This window comes from Chrysemys picta, chromosome 7 (assembly GCF_011386835.1).
Source record: "Chrysemys picta bellii isolate R12L10 chromosome 7, ASM1138683v2, whole genome shotgun sequence".
Lineage (NCBI taxonomy): Eukaryota > Metazoa > Chordata > Testudines > Emydidae > Chrysemys > Chrysemys picta.
The window spans coordinates 95,874,415-95,886,664 of NC_088797.1; the positions used below are offsets into that span (position 1 = coordinate 95,874,415).

At 46.6% G+C, this 12,250-nt stretch overlaps 1 protein-coding gene across 2 annotated transcripts in view; it reads left to right on the forward strand.

The window, feature by feature from the left end:
• The first annotated feature begins 1,984 nt into the window (after window positions 1-1,984).
• Window positions 1,985-12,250, forward strand: part of HECTD2 (HECT domain E3 ubiquitin protein ligase 2) — a 164,204-nt gene continuing 153,938 nt past the window's right edge. The window contains exon 1 of one of the 2 annotated variants that reach the window (XM_065552058.1): window positions 1,985-2,080. The gene's annotated coding sequence lies outside the window, so the exon portion shown is untranslated. The remainder of the gene's footprint in view (window positions 2,081-12,250) is intronic. The other variant, XM_065552059.1, reaches the window with a different exon arrangement.

Here is a 12,250-nt window from a genome sequence, read left to right on the forward strand (position 1 = left end):
CTGGGTAATAAAGCAAATTTTAACAAATCAGTATCATGAGCCAGCAAAGTGCAAGAGCTATGCCTAATTAGTTGAGTATCCTTTAATACATTTTCTAGGGGGCTCAGATACTATGGGTGTAATATAAGAACCCAGACACTGACAGAAACAGCTGGTTCCAGATCTGTCTGCTGCATTTTGTTTGGTATATCAACTGGATGAGGAAGAGATTAAAATATCTTTTAATATATAGTCATGCAAAATCATATCACGTTGAGAAACATGTAGGCAAGGAAAAGAAAAGGAAGGAAGGAAATTGATTCACAGGGAATTCTGACACTACCATAGATGTTTATGGTTGTTAATGAAAATACTGGCACTACTAAAAAACCTTAGAAGCCATTTAAGAAGGTGGGGTGGAAGAATGGGAGAAAGGAGTGGATGTGTGCATTTTGCCTTTTAAAATGTTAAGTTTCTCAAAGATCAGTGAATGAAAATCATAAATCTGAGAAATTTATGATGTATGATGCTTGCAAATAGTTCCATTAAGCACAGCATTTTTCTTTTGAAAATAGATTTCTTATTCTTTGGGATTAACCTGCATATCTATACATGTACACCCTGTGGTTACATTTGAGCTTGGGGAAATGATAGACCCTCACATATAAATAGTACAGAAAAGAGGGAGAGAATGTTTTGAGCATAAGAATATTTCTCTTCCTCTGTTAGTTTAATGGGATAGATGCCAATGCTTTTATGAACTATGAATGCAGCAGACTTTTTTCCAAATGAAGTTGTTGGAACTCTGCCCTTGGAGTGAGGCACTCACATTACAGACTGGCAGCAGATTTCTGTTTCTTTAATGAAAACTGGATTATTAAATCTCCTTTCTTTTGAAGGAAAAATGTTATACAAGAAATTGCTGTAAGCCATAGTGCTATTGCATAGCATATTCTCCTGTAGAGTGCTATAAGAAAAATGTCATGGTACAAAAATCCAAAGCATAATTCTACCATCAGAGAGATTTATATGCTAAACTCCTGATGTTCTGTGGCTTGTTGTATGATAGCAAAGCTGCAAAACATTTACCAGATTCTTCCCAAATTACTAGTTCATACATTTTAATTGCAGCTCTGGATGCAGAAGTGACTTGCAGATTCCCACTTCAGTAACACATGGTCAGAATTTGCTCAAGCGCTAGTCATGGAGCTGCTGCTAACCCTATGCATTGTTTCTCCTATTAAAGCTCCTCTTTTTGACTGCCCAAACAAAATAGTCCCTTCCAATAGTTTAATTACCTGAAATTATGGTGGAGGTGCTGACCTCAGCTCCATAATTAATTAAACTTGAATTGAATTGTGTACTTAAAGCAGGATTCAACCACTTTATTGTGTATGAAGAATACTCATCATTCCCCTAACTTGGAGGTGCATTAAGTAAAGCATAGTTCTGTTCTGGGTCATAGAATATCAGGGACCTCAGGAGGTCATCTAGTCCAACCCTCCTGCTCAAAGCAGAGTCAATCCCCAAACAGATTTTTGCCCCAGACCCCTAAATGGCCCCTTAAAGGATTGAACTCACAACGCTGGGTTTACCAGGCCAATGCTCAAGCCACTGAGCTATCCCTCCCTCCTTTAATAAATTATTTAAAAAAGCAGCAGCATCTGAAATGTGGACAAGAGGGCTAGCTGCCTCAGCCTGGCTGTTAAGGACATTGAGCCACTGGCACCAGGAACGGAAGGGATCTTGTCCAATAGGAAGTGTTAAGTTAACCGAGATGAAAATCGTGTTTCCTGCCGTTTCGAATAAAACCGGCCTTCACAGGAGCGTAGGGCTGTAGTGCCTTGGGGGTTTCCCTAGGGCGTATGAAGCAAGCCATAGCGCCTCTGCTCTCCCAGCCTCCGTCTCCACCCAGGTGCATTCAGGTCTATTCTGCCCCAACTGCTGGCTGCCTTGGGGGCGGAGCTCCTACCCCCGGCCCGCCCCTGGCGTGGGTTGGACGCTGCTGGCGAAGACCCGCCTGCAGCGGCCCCGCTACCCAGCCAGCCCCCGGGCCGCTTCCACGTCTCCGGGCTCTGGAGCACTGAGCTCACCCGGAAAGGTGCGGGGGAAGGCTGATCGGGGGTGTGTGTGTGCAGGGTGCTGGGGGGAGGCGGGCGAGGGGGCGCAGAGTGCGGGGGGAGGCTGACCGGGGGATGCAGCGTGCGGGGGGAGGCTGACCGGGTGTGTGTGTGTGTGCAGGGTGCGGGGGGAGGCTGACCGGGTGCGCGTGTGCGGGGGGAGGCTGGCCAGGGTGTGTGGGAGCTAAGGCAGGGACACCCCCACTCTGTCCTAGGAAGGAGCCTGCTGCCCCTAGCTCCAAGGGGATGAGCGCCCCCCAGCCCGGGTGGCTTCATGCAGGGGGGTGTCCTCGCTGCCCATTAACTGTGGCCCCACCCGGGGCGAGCTGCCCTCTCAGCCTGTTCCTATCCCGCAGGGTCTGTCACTGGCACCCAACGGCCTCTGCAAGTGCAGGCCGAGGTCTGCTCAGTCAGTCAGCCTCCGACCTGGCTGCATGAGGCTTGGGGGGGCTGCCGCGGACTTCTAGGGGGGCTTGTGTCTGGCGCGGTCTCTGCGTTGCAGGTATGTTGAGCGTGTTCAAACAGAGCTCCTTTTGCAGCCTACTTCCAACAGATTCATTCTCCCTCAGAACAGAGCGCGCCCCTGAATAGCACCTGGAGAGCTGTAGTTAGTCGGCTCCTCTCCACCTCTGACTCAGGCTCAATTCTTAGCTGGGGTAGCGATTTTACAGCCCATGTGTAGCGTTCCCCTCTGCCTCTGAAGGCCAGACTGCGGTGGTTATTCCTAGCCATGAACATCTGTGGACCAAGAGAAGGGGAAAGCCTTCTCCTTCCCAGGACTAGAGTTGTCTGAATGTAACTTTAGCCAGTCCACTCTTGTCCTCTCTTCTGGGCGTTTCCAACTGTCAGAACCTTTCTTTTGTCATTATGTGGTATCTGACAAATGGAGGCATGGCACTGCGAACCTCTGTGAGGAAGGGAATTCAAAACATGCTGTTTCTCCTGGTTTAATGGCTTCTGTTTTGAACAGCCCCATGGCTAATATTCCAAGACAGCAGATGTGTGATTGCATGTTTACAGAACTTATTAATAAATAAAGTAGCATTCTGTATCTAACTCAATAAAACTTGTGTTAATTCATACACAGACATAATGTAAATACCACTTGGTTGTGTTGATATAGTTGAAATGTATTACAAAAGTAAAGAAACTGACTAGCGCTACAGCCTATTTAAGAAGCAAGTTATGCCATGAAGGAGAACAAGTTCATCTGTTCTTGTTTCAGTTTTCAGAGAAGGCAACCGATTCTCTCACAAGAATATATTTAAAATGTCAAGTTTTCCTCGGATCTACAGATTAGAAATCCACGCTGCAAGACATTAAAACACACAAAATGATGGGTTCCTTTAGAGAGTACCATACTACTGTAGTTAATGTGTGATGTGATTGTCTTGTAGGCCCTTCCCCCGAAAGCTTTCATTTTGTATTTGCACATTTACCACAATAGGGTCCTGCTGTAATCTAAATAAATAATCATATATTACAATCTACCCATAAAAAGGTGGCCCTGTTTACTCTTCAAGGGTAACTTTAATATCCCTTTATGATCCTACATTATCCAACTGTAGATGCTTACAAAAACCTTGAAACCAAAAACAATTACAATGTAATATCCTTTTCCTCCACCAAAACCATAAGAAGTAAATAGAAGGAAACAATTTTTATATTGCACCATTATAGTAGTGTGAAATGGATGTCATGATCCTACAACCAGGCATATGTGTAAATTAGGAGTTCCCGTGAGTGAAGTTACACATGCATAAGTATTTGAAGGATCGAAGCCTTAGTACTGAAGTAACGGTATCTTGGAAACTTGGAAAACACAAATGTCCATGATGTTAATGAGCTGTGTGTGTGTTTTACAGAATGCATTTATGCAAGAAAACCATATCAGCTAGAAAATAAGTTTAATCTCAAAGGAATCCAAAGTGTTTTATAAATTTTACACACACACACACTACCCTAGTTGCTACATTGCTGAATTGCAGCCATTGGTAGAAGTAGAACATGGTAGCTTAAGACAAAAAGAATACTGAACCCAACTGAAACCTCAAGGGAAATTTTTAAAGGTAGCTATTGTGACATTCCCCTCTGGTGTTATCTGGACTGGTGATCTGCTAGGTCAGTCCAATCCTTGACTCTAGGAGCCAACCTTACCCTGCTCTGCTGTGAGAACCCCCACTCCTGGGCTGTTCACACACAGCCTCTAGCATGTGAGCTGCTCCTTGGATTGTGCAACCGAATAACACTAGCCAATATCTCTGGTCCCAGACACAACCCTAGGAACCTCGGTCTTGCAGTGTCCAGTTATGCCCACTGGATGCTGCAAGCTTATATGAGTTTGAAATAAATTGATATGTACTAGGCTTGTTATCCCAAGGGGAGCATCTGACATCCTTCAAACTAAGTGCACTGCTTCAGGTAGAATAAACAAACAGATTTATTAACTATGAAGATAAATTTTAAGTGATTATAAGTCAAAACATAACCAGTCAGATTTAGTTAAATGAAATAAAAGCAAAACGCATTCTAAGCTGATTTTAACACTTTCAATGCCCTTACAAACTTAGATGCTTCTCACCACAGGCTGGCTGGTTGCTCTTCAGCCAGGCTCTCCCCTTTGATCAGTGCTTCAGTCGCTTCGTGTGGTGGTGTCTGTAGGTGTAGGTGGAAGAGAGAGGAAGAGCATGGCAAACGTCTATTCCTTTTATCATGTCCTTTCCTCCCTCTTGGCTTTGTCCCCACCTTCAGAATCAGGTGAGCATTACTGAGTCTCTCCAGGCAAGGTTGAGCAATTCCCCTGGTGTGGCATCATGCAGGTGAGTCATTGCATTGTAGCTCCCTTGCTGGACAATGGCTGTTGATGGGTTGTTTGACACCCCGCCTGGGCATTGGTTACTTCTCTTGTTGTTGCCTCTGGGGAGCTAATAGCTGGCTGATTTCCCCCAACTTACAGCATGTTTTAGTGACAACCATACTATACAATTCTCATAACTTCATATGCATTAATGATATACACATATGGATAGAGAAATGATTTTCAGCAGATCATAACCTTTCCCTTGATACCTTACAAGGCATGCTTTATATGTAAGATCACAATTATATGAAAATGAGGAATATGGGGGTTACAACACACACTCCCCCAATGTATAGAATGTCACAGCTATAATGTACAATAATCACCCATTATGGAATTTGACAAGCTCTAACACCCATATTCTTGAGAAAAGTGCTAAAATATCTTTATTGATAAGGGGTAAAGAGCTCAGATTTTACATGTCCACCTGAAAGACTATTATTTTTTATTTCTGTTTGTAGCTGCTGGCCAAGTCCCATAGAAGCTGTGCAGCAAATTCCATAGCAAAGAACCTTTAATTAGCATTTTACTCCATATTTCCTTTTTGTCTTTAAGCCTTAATAGAGTTAGTTGCTAACGTGGTAAAGCAATAATCACAGCCCACAAAATTGGAAGAAAAACTATATTCTTTTGAAGTTCCTCAGACCACTCACCTTAGAAAAGGTCATTGATGTGGTGGCAGTGACTACTGTACCCTTTTGGAGGACTATGTACTTAGTTTATCTTTTCTTCAGTCAGTGAAGGAGACCAGCTAAAGCAAAACCTTGAGCCCAGGGAGAAATTAAATGTCCAGTATGCCTAGTTCCACTCATCTCCCATATAATTAGCATTTAGCACCCAGTATCAATCTTAGTACAATACTGGATGGAAGTGAGGGTAGTTTTTTTTTACATGGGAATCAATTGTGTAAGATTTAAGAACATGTGAGCCACCTCATGGCAGGAGGGAGGCAAGGTAGAAACTCAAGTTTTAGAGATACTCCTGCACCAAAACCCTAGTTCTGAACTTCAGGGAGGTTCAGCTATGGATCCGAACTTTATGGCTTACCCCTATCTCTTATAACAGGATGTTTGCACCTTTCCCATGTTACCCCTCTGCCCTGCAACAAGGACCAGAGTTTCCTGCCGTGAGTGCAGGGTAGTAGGGCTGGACTAGATGTGAGGAATTAATTAGTTTCCACATCTTTGTTATGAAAGAGATGTACTATGAGGTGTTGGGGCTGACGCTGGAAGTCAAGATTTCTAAAAGAGCAAGACCTGAGTAGGGAACTAGAAGACAGATGATCTATTCTCATCTGAAATTTGGTTGTATTGAACCACACTTAAATACTTGTCTTTAGACTTGTCTGAAGTGAACTGTCTTGTACCTTTATTCTGAATTTTGTCAGAGAGAAGTCCTATTGTGTTTGTCCTTTGCGGGGGTGGCATTTTCTTAACAATAAAGCACATCTCCAAGATGTTTCAGCTACAAACAGATGTGTGCATAAACTTCTCCTGTTCCACCAACCAGTTGCTTCCTTACAAAGGCTCAGATCTGATACCTAACCGCACTTCCCTCCACACACCTGGGTTTTGGGGAAGTTTGGGCTGGGATATGAACTGTTCAGCACAGACCTAGCTCTAATTAGTTCTAATTCACTGACCTGCTGGGTGACCTCAGGCATGTCTTTTCACCTGTCTGTGCCACTGTTTCCTTTCTCACTCTACCTGTATGGTCTGTTTTTAGACTGTGTGCTCTTTGGATGCAGGACTGTCTCTTACTATGTGTTTGTACAATGCCTAACACAATGGGGCCCTGAACCAAGTTGAGGTTTCTAGGTGCTACTGTAATACAACTAATTAATAATAATGAGCACAAGGGTGTGAAGGACTGCACTGAGGGGCAAAGATTACTTGGGCCAAGGCAACTGTTCCTGCATAACTACATGCACATATGGTTTGAGCTAGAATTGGTACAACGTTTCCACTAACGAGCAGTGAATGAAAGTTTGTTTCTTCATCTAGTTCTGGTGCTTTGAGAAGACAGGGTGTTACAGCAGCTAAGACACTTATGCAATAAAGATCAGTCACAGTTGCCTGGTATGAAGGTAGGCTGAGTTATGATTCCTCTTCTATTATAACTTCCTGTCCTTCACTATAAAATAAAATTCAGAAAGTGGCCTTTACTGAACTCTCCCAATGACAGAGGCAATTAAGGTAGGAATGCAAAACAGATTTAAGGCTCCTTTCTGAAAATAGCTACTGAGAGCCAAAGGTTTGATTCACAAGGGGGGCATTGAGTGTTGCAGCACCTACCTTTTAGGGTAGGTGTATATTGGCAGAGTTACAGTGCTGGCAGTTACAGCGCCGCTCAGAGAGCGCTGAAGGGAAACCACTGTTGTGTGTTCACACTGTCAGCTGCCTGCGCAATAGTGTGTCCGCATTTGCAGAGGTATTCAGAGCGGTGCACTCTGGGCAGCTATCCCACAGAACATCTCTTCCTCTTCAGCCGCTTAGAGTTCTGGGAAGGCGGAGGGGTTCGTGGGGCATCGTGGGTCCTGTCCCAATGCCCCATGATGCATTGCTTCGCATCCCAGCAATTCCTGTGCTTCTGTCTGCATTTGGCGCCATCTTTCAACGGTTTGTGTACTGTGCGCTCTGCCTCTTCGGGCTGCAGAAATGGATCCCAAACTGTTGACCAGTATGCTGCTCACTCTCACTAACGCTTCACGAGTGGTAGTGGAGTTATTCCTTAAACTACAAAGGTAAGAGGATTGTGACATTGATCTCGCCACACGTAGTAGTTACGACACGAGATTGCTTGTGGCATTCACGGAGGTGCTGACCACAGTGGAACGCTGCTTTTGGGCTCGGGAAACAAGCACTGAGTGGTGGGATCACATCGTCATGCATGTCTGGAATGACGAGCAGTGGCTGCAGAACTTTCAGATGAGGAAAGCCACATTCATGGGACTGTGTGATGAGCTTGCCCCAGCCCTGCGGTGCAAGGGCATGAGAATGAGAGCTGCCTTGCCGTTGGAGAAGTGCGTGACAACTGCACAGTGGAAGCTGGCTACTCCAGATTGCTACCGATCGGTTGCTAACCAGTTCGGAGTGGGAAAGTCGACTGTTGGACTCGTGTTGACGGAAGTGTGCAGGGCCATTAATCGCATCCTGCTCCAAAAGACCGTGACTCTGGGCAACATCCGTGACATTGTGGATGGCTTTGGACAAATGGGCTTCCCTAACTGTGGAGGGGTGATAGATGGCACGCATATTCCAATTCTGGCAGCAGACCACCTAGCCACTGAGTACATTAATCGGAAGGGGTATTTCTTTATGGTTCTCTAGGCGCTTGTGGATCACTGTGGGCATTTCACTGAAATTAATGTAGGCTGGTCTGGAAAGGTGCATGACACATGCATCTTTTGCAACACTGCCCTGTTCAGGAAGCTGAAAGCAGGGACTTTCTTCCCAGACCAGAAGATCACTGTAGAAGTCGAAATGCCCATTGTGATCCTGGGAGACCCTGCCTACCTCTTAATGCTATGGCTTATGAAGCCATACACGGGGCACCTTGACAGCAGCAAGGAGCGGTTTAACAACAGGCTAAGCAAGTGCAGAATGACTGTGGAGTGTGCTTTTGGCTGTTTAAAGGCCCACTGGCGCTGCCTATATGGGAGGCTGGACCTGGCCAATGACAATATTCCTATGCTTATAGCCGCGTGCTGTACGCTCCATAATATATGTGAAGGGAAGGGTGAAAGCTTCACTCAGGGCTGGACCGCTGAGGCTCAGCACCTGGAGGCTGAATTTGAACAGCCAGAGACCCGGGCTATCAGAGGGGTGCAGTGTGGGGCCATAAGGATCAGGGATGCCTTGAGGCAGCAATTTGAAGCTGAAAGCCACTAATATTTGTTGCTATGCTCGGGAGTGCAGTGCTTGTAATGCTAGGAGGTGATTGGGATTGGTACAGACAATGCACTATGAAGGTTTAAGAAAATTGTCTGTTGCTCTGCAGGCTCTGTTTACTTTCAATTAATAGAATAAAGATTGCTTTCAAACCAACACAATTCTTTTATTAAAAAACAACAGGAGGGGAGAGAGAAACAAAAAAACCACATCAGCACTGAGGAGGATGGGGGAAAGGAAGGTCCCAGGAGGAGGTGGGGTCCTGGGACAGTTAAGGATTTGTGTATGTCCACAGGGATCATATCTAATCTTCTCCTTTGGAATATAGTGCAGTGGGTACTGTACTTCAGAAGGGCTAAACTGCAGAGGGACGGGTGTTGAGTGCAGTGGGTACTCAGAGTCCGCAGTGCTGGACTGTAACGGGGGAGGAGTGGAATGCCGTGGGTACAGAGTGGAGCCAGGAGGTTGATAAGAGTGTGTTGACGGTGTCTGGGGGGCGCATGGGAAAGAGTTTTGCGACAGCAGCTGCAGGGGAGGGCGGGCATGGAGCTGCTCGGTTTGCAGTGCTAGTATTGCCTGGAGCGTGTCTGCTTGGCGCTCCATAACGCTTAAGAGCTGCTCCGTGGCTTCATTCTGGCGCACCACGTTCTCCTTTCGGTCCCTCTTTTTGCTGTCTTGCCACTCCTTCAATTCCTGTTTTTTGGCCGCGGAGTGCATCATAACCTCATGCAGAAAGTCCTGCTTAGTTCTTCGTGGCCGCTTTCTAATTCTGCGCAGCCGTTCTGCCAGTGATAACAAAGAGGGAAGCTGGGCTCCAAAGGTCATCTCTGTTTAAATGCAACATTTTACAGAAGCAGTAGTGTTTGCAACACAAACAACACTTATTCAGTGCTTTAAAACACAACCAGTATTCACACACCTATCACAAACTGGCTGACCCCAGGCAAGCACATATGAGCCACAAGACCCCCAAAATGGTGAGTAGCTGCAGGGGCAGGAGAAATCAGTGTTCCCAAAGCCTACTGTACACTGGGCACGTGGCTCTTGGGGAGAGCGAGCACTGTAGGAGGGAGCTGATAATCATTCCTGTCCCCACGTGGCCACCTGGAAAGATGCGCTGACACCACTGCACACATCACCGAGCAAACAGGAAGGGGACTTTCAAAATTCCAAAGGAATTTACAGGGTGGGGATGACGGTTGGTCACTAGAGGGCAGGGCAGTAGAGTTCAAACCGATGACCAGAGAGGCAAGAACAGGCATTGTGGGACACCTCCCAGAGGCCAATTGTAGTGCTGTAATTGACCCAGGTTCTACACTGGCACCGTGGCGCTGTACCTCTGGCGCAGAAAGCTGTACGTCTCTCAGGGTGTTTTTTTTACAGCGCTACAAATGCACAGTTTCTGCGCACTAAGTGGCTTGGCAGTGTGTACACCTCAGGTGTTACAATGGAGAAAGCTGCTTTACTGTGCAGAAACTTGCCAGTGTAGACAAGGCCTAAGGTGCCCTGCCACTCAGTGGAATTCACAAGCCTGAGTTAGTTGCCAGTCTCCCTATGCGTTCAATGCCTGGGGAGAGTTAGGTAGCTAAGAATGGGATTCACAGAAGCCAGCATGCTGACTGGGAAGCCACCTTAGTTAGTTATTAGTAAAACTACATTTTAGTCACGGGCATTTTTACTAAAAGTCATGGGCAGGTCATGGGCCATAAACAAAAATTCATGGGCCTGTGACCTGTCCATGACTTCTACTAAAAATACCTGCCCTGACTAAAACTTGTGTGGGTGGCCGTGGCCTGGGACCCCTGCTGGTGCTTGGCAAGGCTGGCAGGGGCTTCCTACCCAGCTCCGCATTCCTGCAGCTTCTAGGGCGGGAGGCAGGGGCCAGAGCAGAGGCTCCGCTGCTCCCACCACCAGTGCCAGCTGCCACAGCTCCCATTGGCCAGGAACCGCAGCCAGAGACAGAGAGCCCCCTCCACCATCTAGGAGCTGCAGGGGGGCCATGCCAGTGGGAGCTAGGGAGCCCCCCACTCTGAGGTAAGCACCCCCTGCACTCCCCAACCCCCTGTCCCTTGCCCTGAGTCCCCTCCCACACACCCAAACTGCTGCTGCTGGCCTTGGGCAGCCACTGAGCCAGCTCCAGCCACTGCAGAAGTCACAGAATCTGTTACCTCCATGACAGACTGGCAGCCTTAGTTATTAGGAAGTTGGACACCTAACTCTGGATTAGAGGAAGGCGTCTAGCTCTGCTCAGGATTCTCAGTCGTGAACCCTCCTGGAGCTAGGCGCCTAAGCTAGGTCATTCCTTTCTCATGAAAAACTGGGGGGTTCCCTTTATACCCAATAGTCCACTGGTTAGAGCACTCAACTGACAGAGGAGATTCAGATTCTAATTTCCACTCTGCCTGATTCGGAAGAGGGACTTGAACCCAGTTCTCCTACTTCCCAGGTGAGAGTCCTGATCACTGGGGTGGTGCTTGCTGAATTTCTCCTGTTGAAACTTCCATTTTGTATGAAATACTTAAGTAGTTACTAGACCAGAAAGAGTGAGAATTACACTATAGCACAGTGGCAAGAGCACTATCCTGGGAGGGAGGAGATTTGGGGTACAGTCCCTACTCCAGTGACTAGTCAAGTAGTTCATACAATGTGGAATTGCTTCAATAGGAGAGATTCCCACCCCAGAATACCCAATAGCCCAGGGTTTTGGGCACTTACATGGAAGTGGGAGACCAGGGTTTATGTCCCTGCTCCGAATCAGGCAGAGTGGGTATTTGAGCCTGAGTCTCCTAGCTGTGTGCCCTAACCACTAAGCTATTGGAGATAAAGGGAACATCTCTTCCTCCCCAGCTGTCTTTTGTGCAGGTTAGATGTGCTCAGAACTTGGCTGCCGGGTTGGGCTCTCCAGCTGTCCAGTTTGTGAATCCTGCTGGGTGTTAGCTAGATCTGAGATAGGGTTCCAAGCAGCTAGTGGGGGGCAGGACTTAGCAGCTGTGCCACAAGCAGAAATTTAGGTGCCTAAGGAACTTTACCAGTGGCAGCTTAGTTGCCTATTGGGTTAGGCAGCATCTGAGTGGTGATTTTGTGAATGCTAGTGGCACCTAAGGGTTGGCCTTAGGCAGCTAAAGAGGCAGTTAGGCTCCTGTGTCTCCCTTGTGAATCTAGCCCCAATTACTCTATGTGAGATGAAGGAAAATGACTTTGCCAGAGACACCTAGTGGGGAGGAATGAGGCTATTGCTTTACCTTTTGTTGTTTCAAATGTTTATAGCTTTAATTCACTTCTCTAGCTAGCTGGTACTGTCTGGTTTTGGACTAGAAGGAAATGGCATGGGAGAGATTATCATCATGACAGTGCCAATTGAACCAAAAGCAGGAACTGAAATGAAGATAGCATGAGAACCT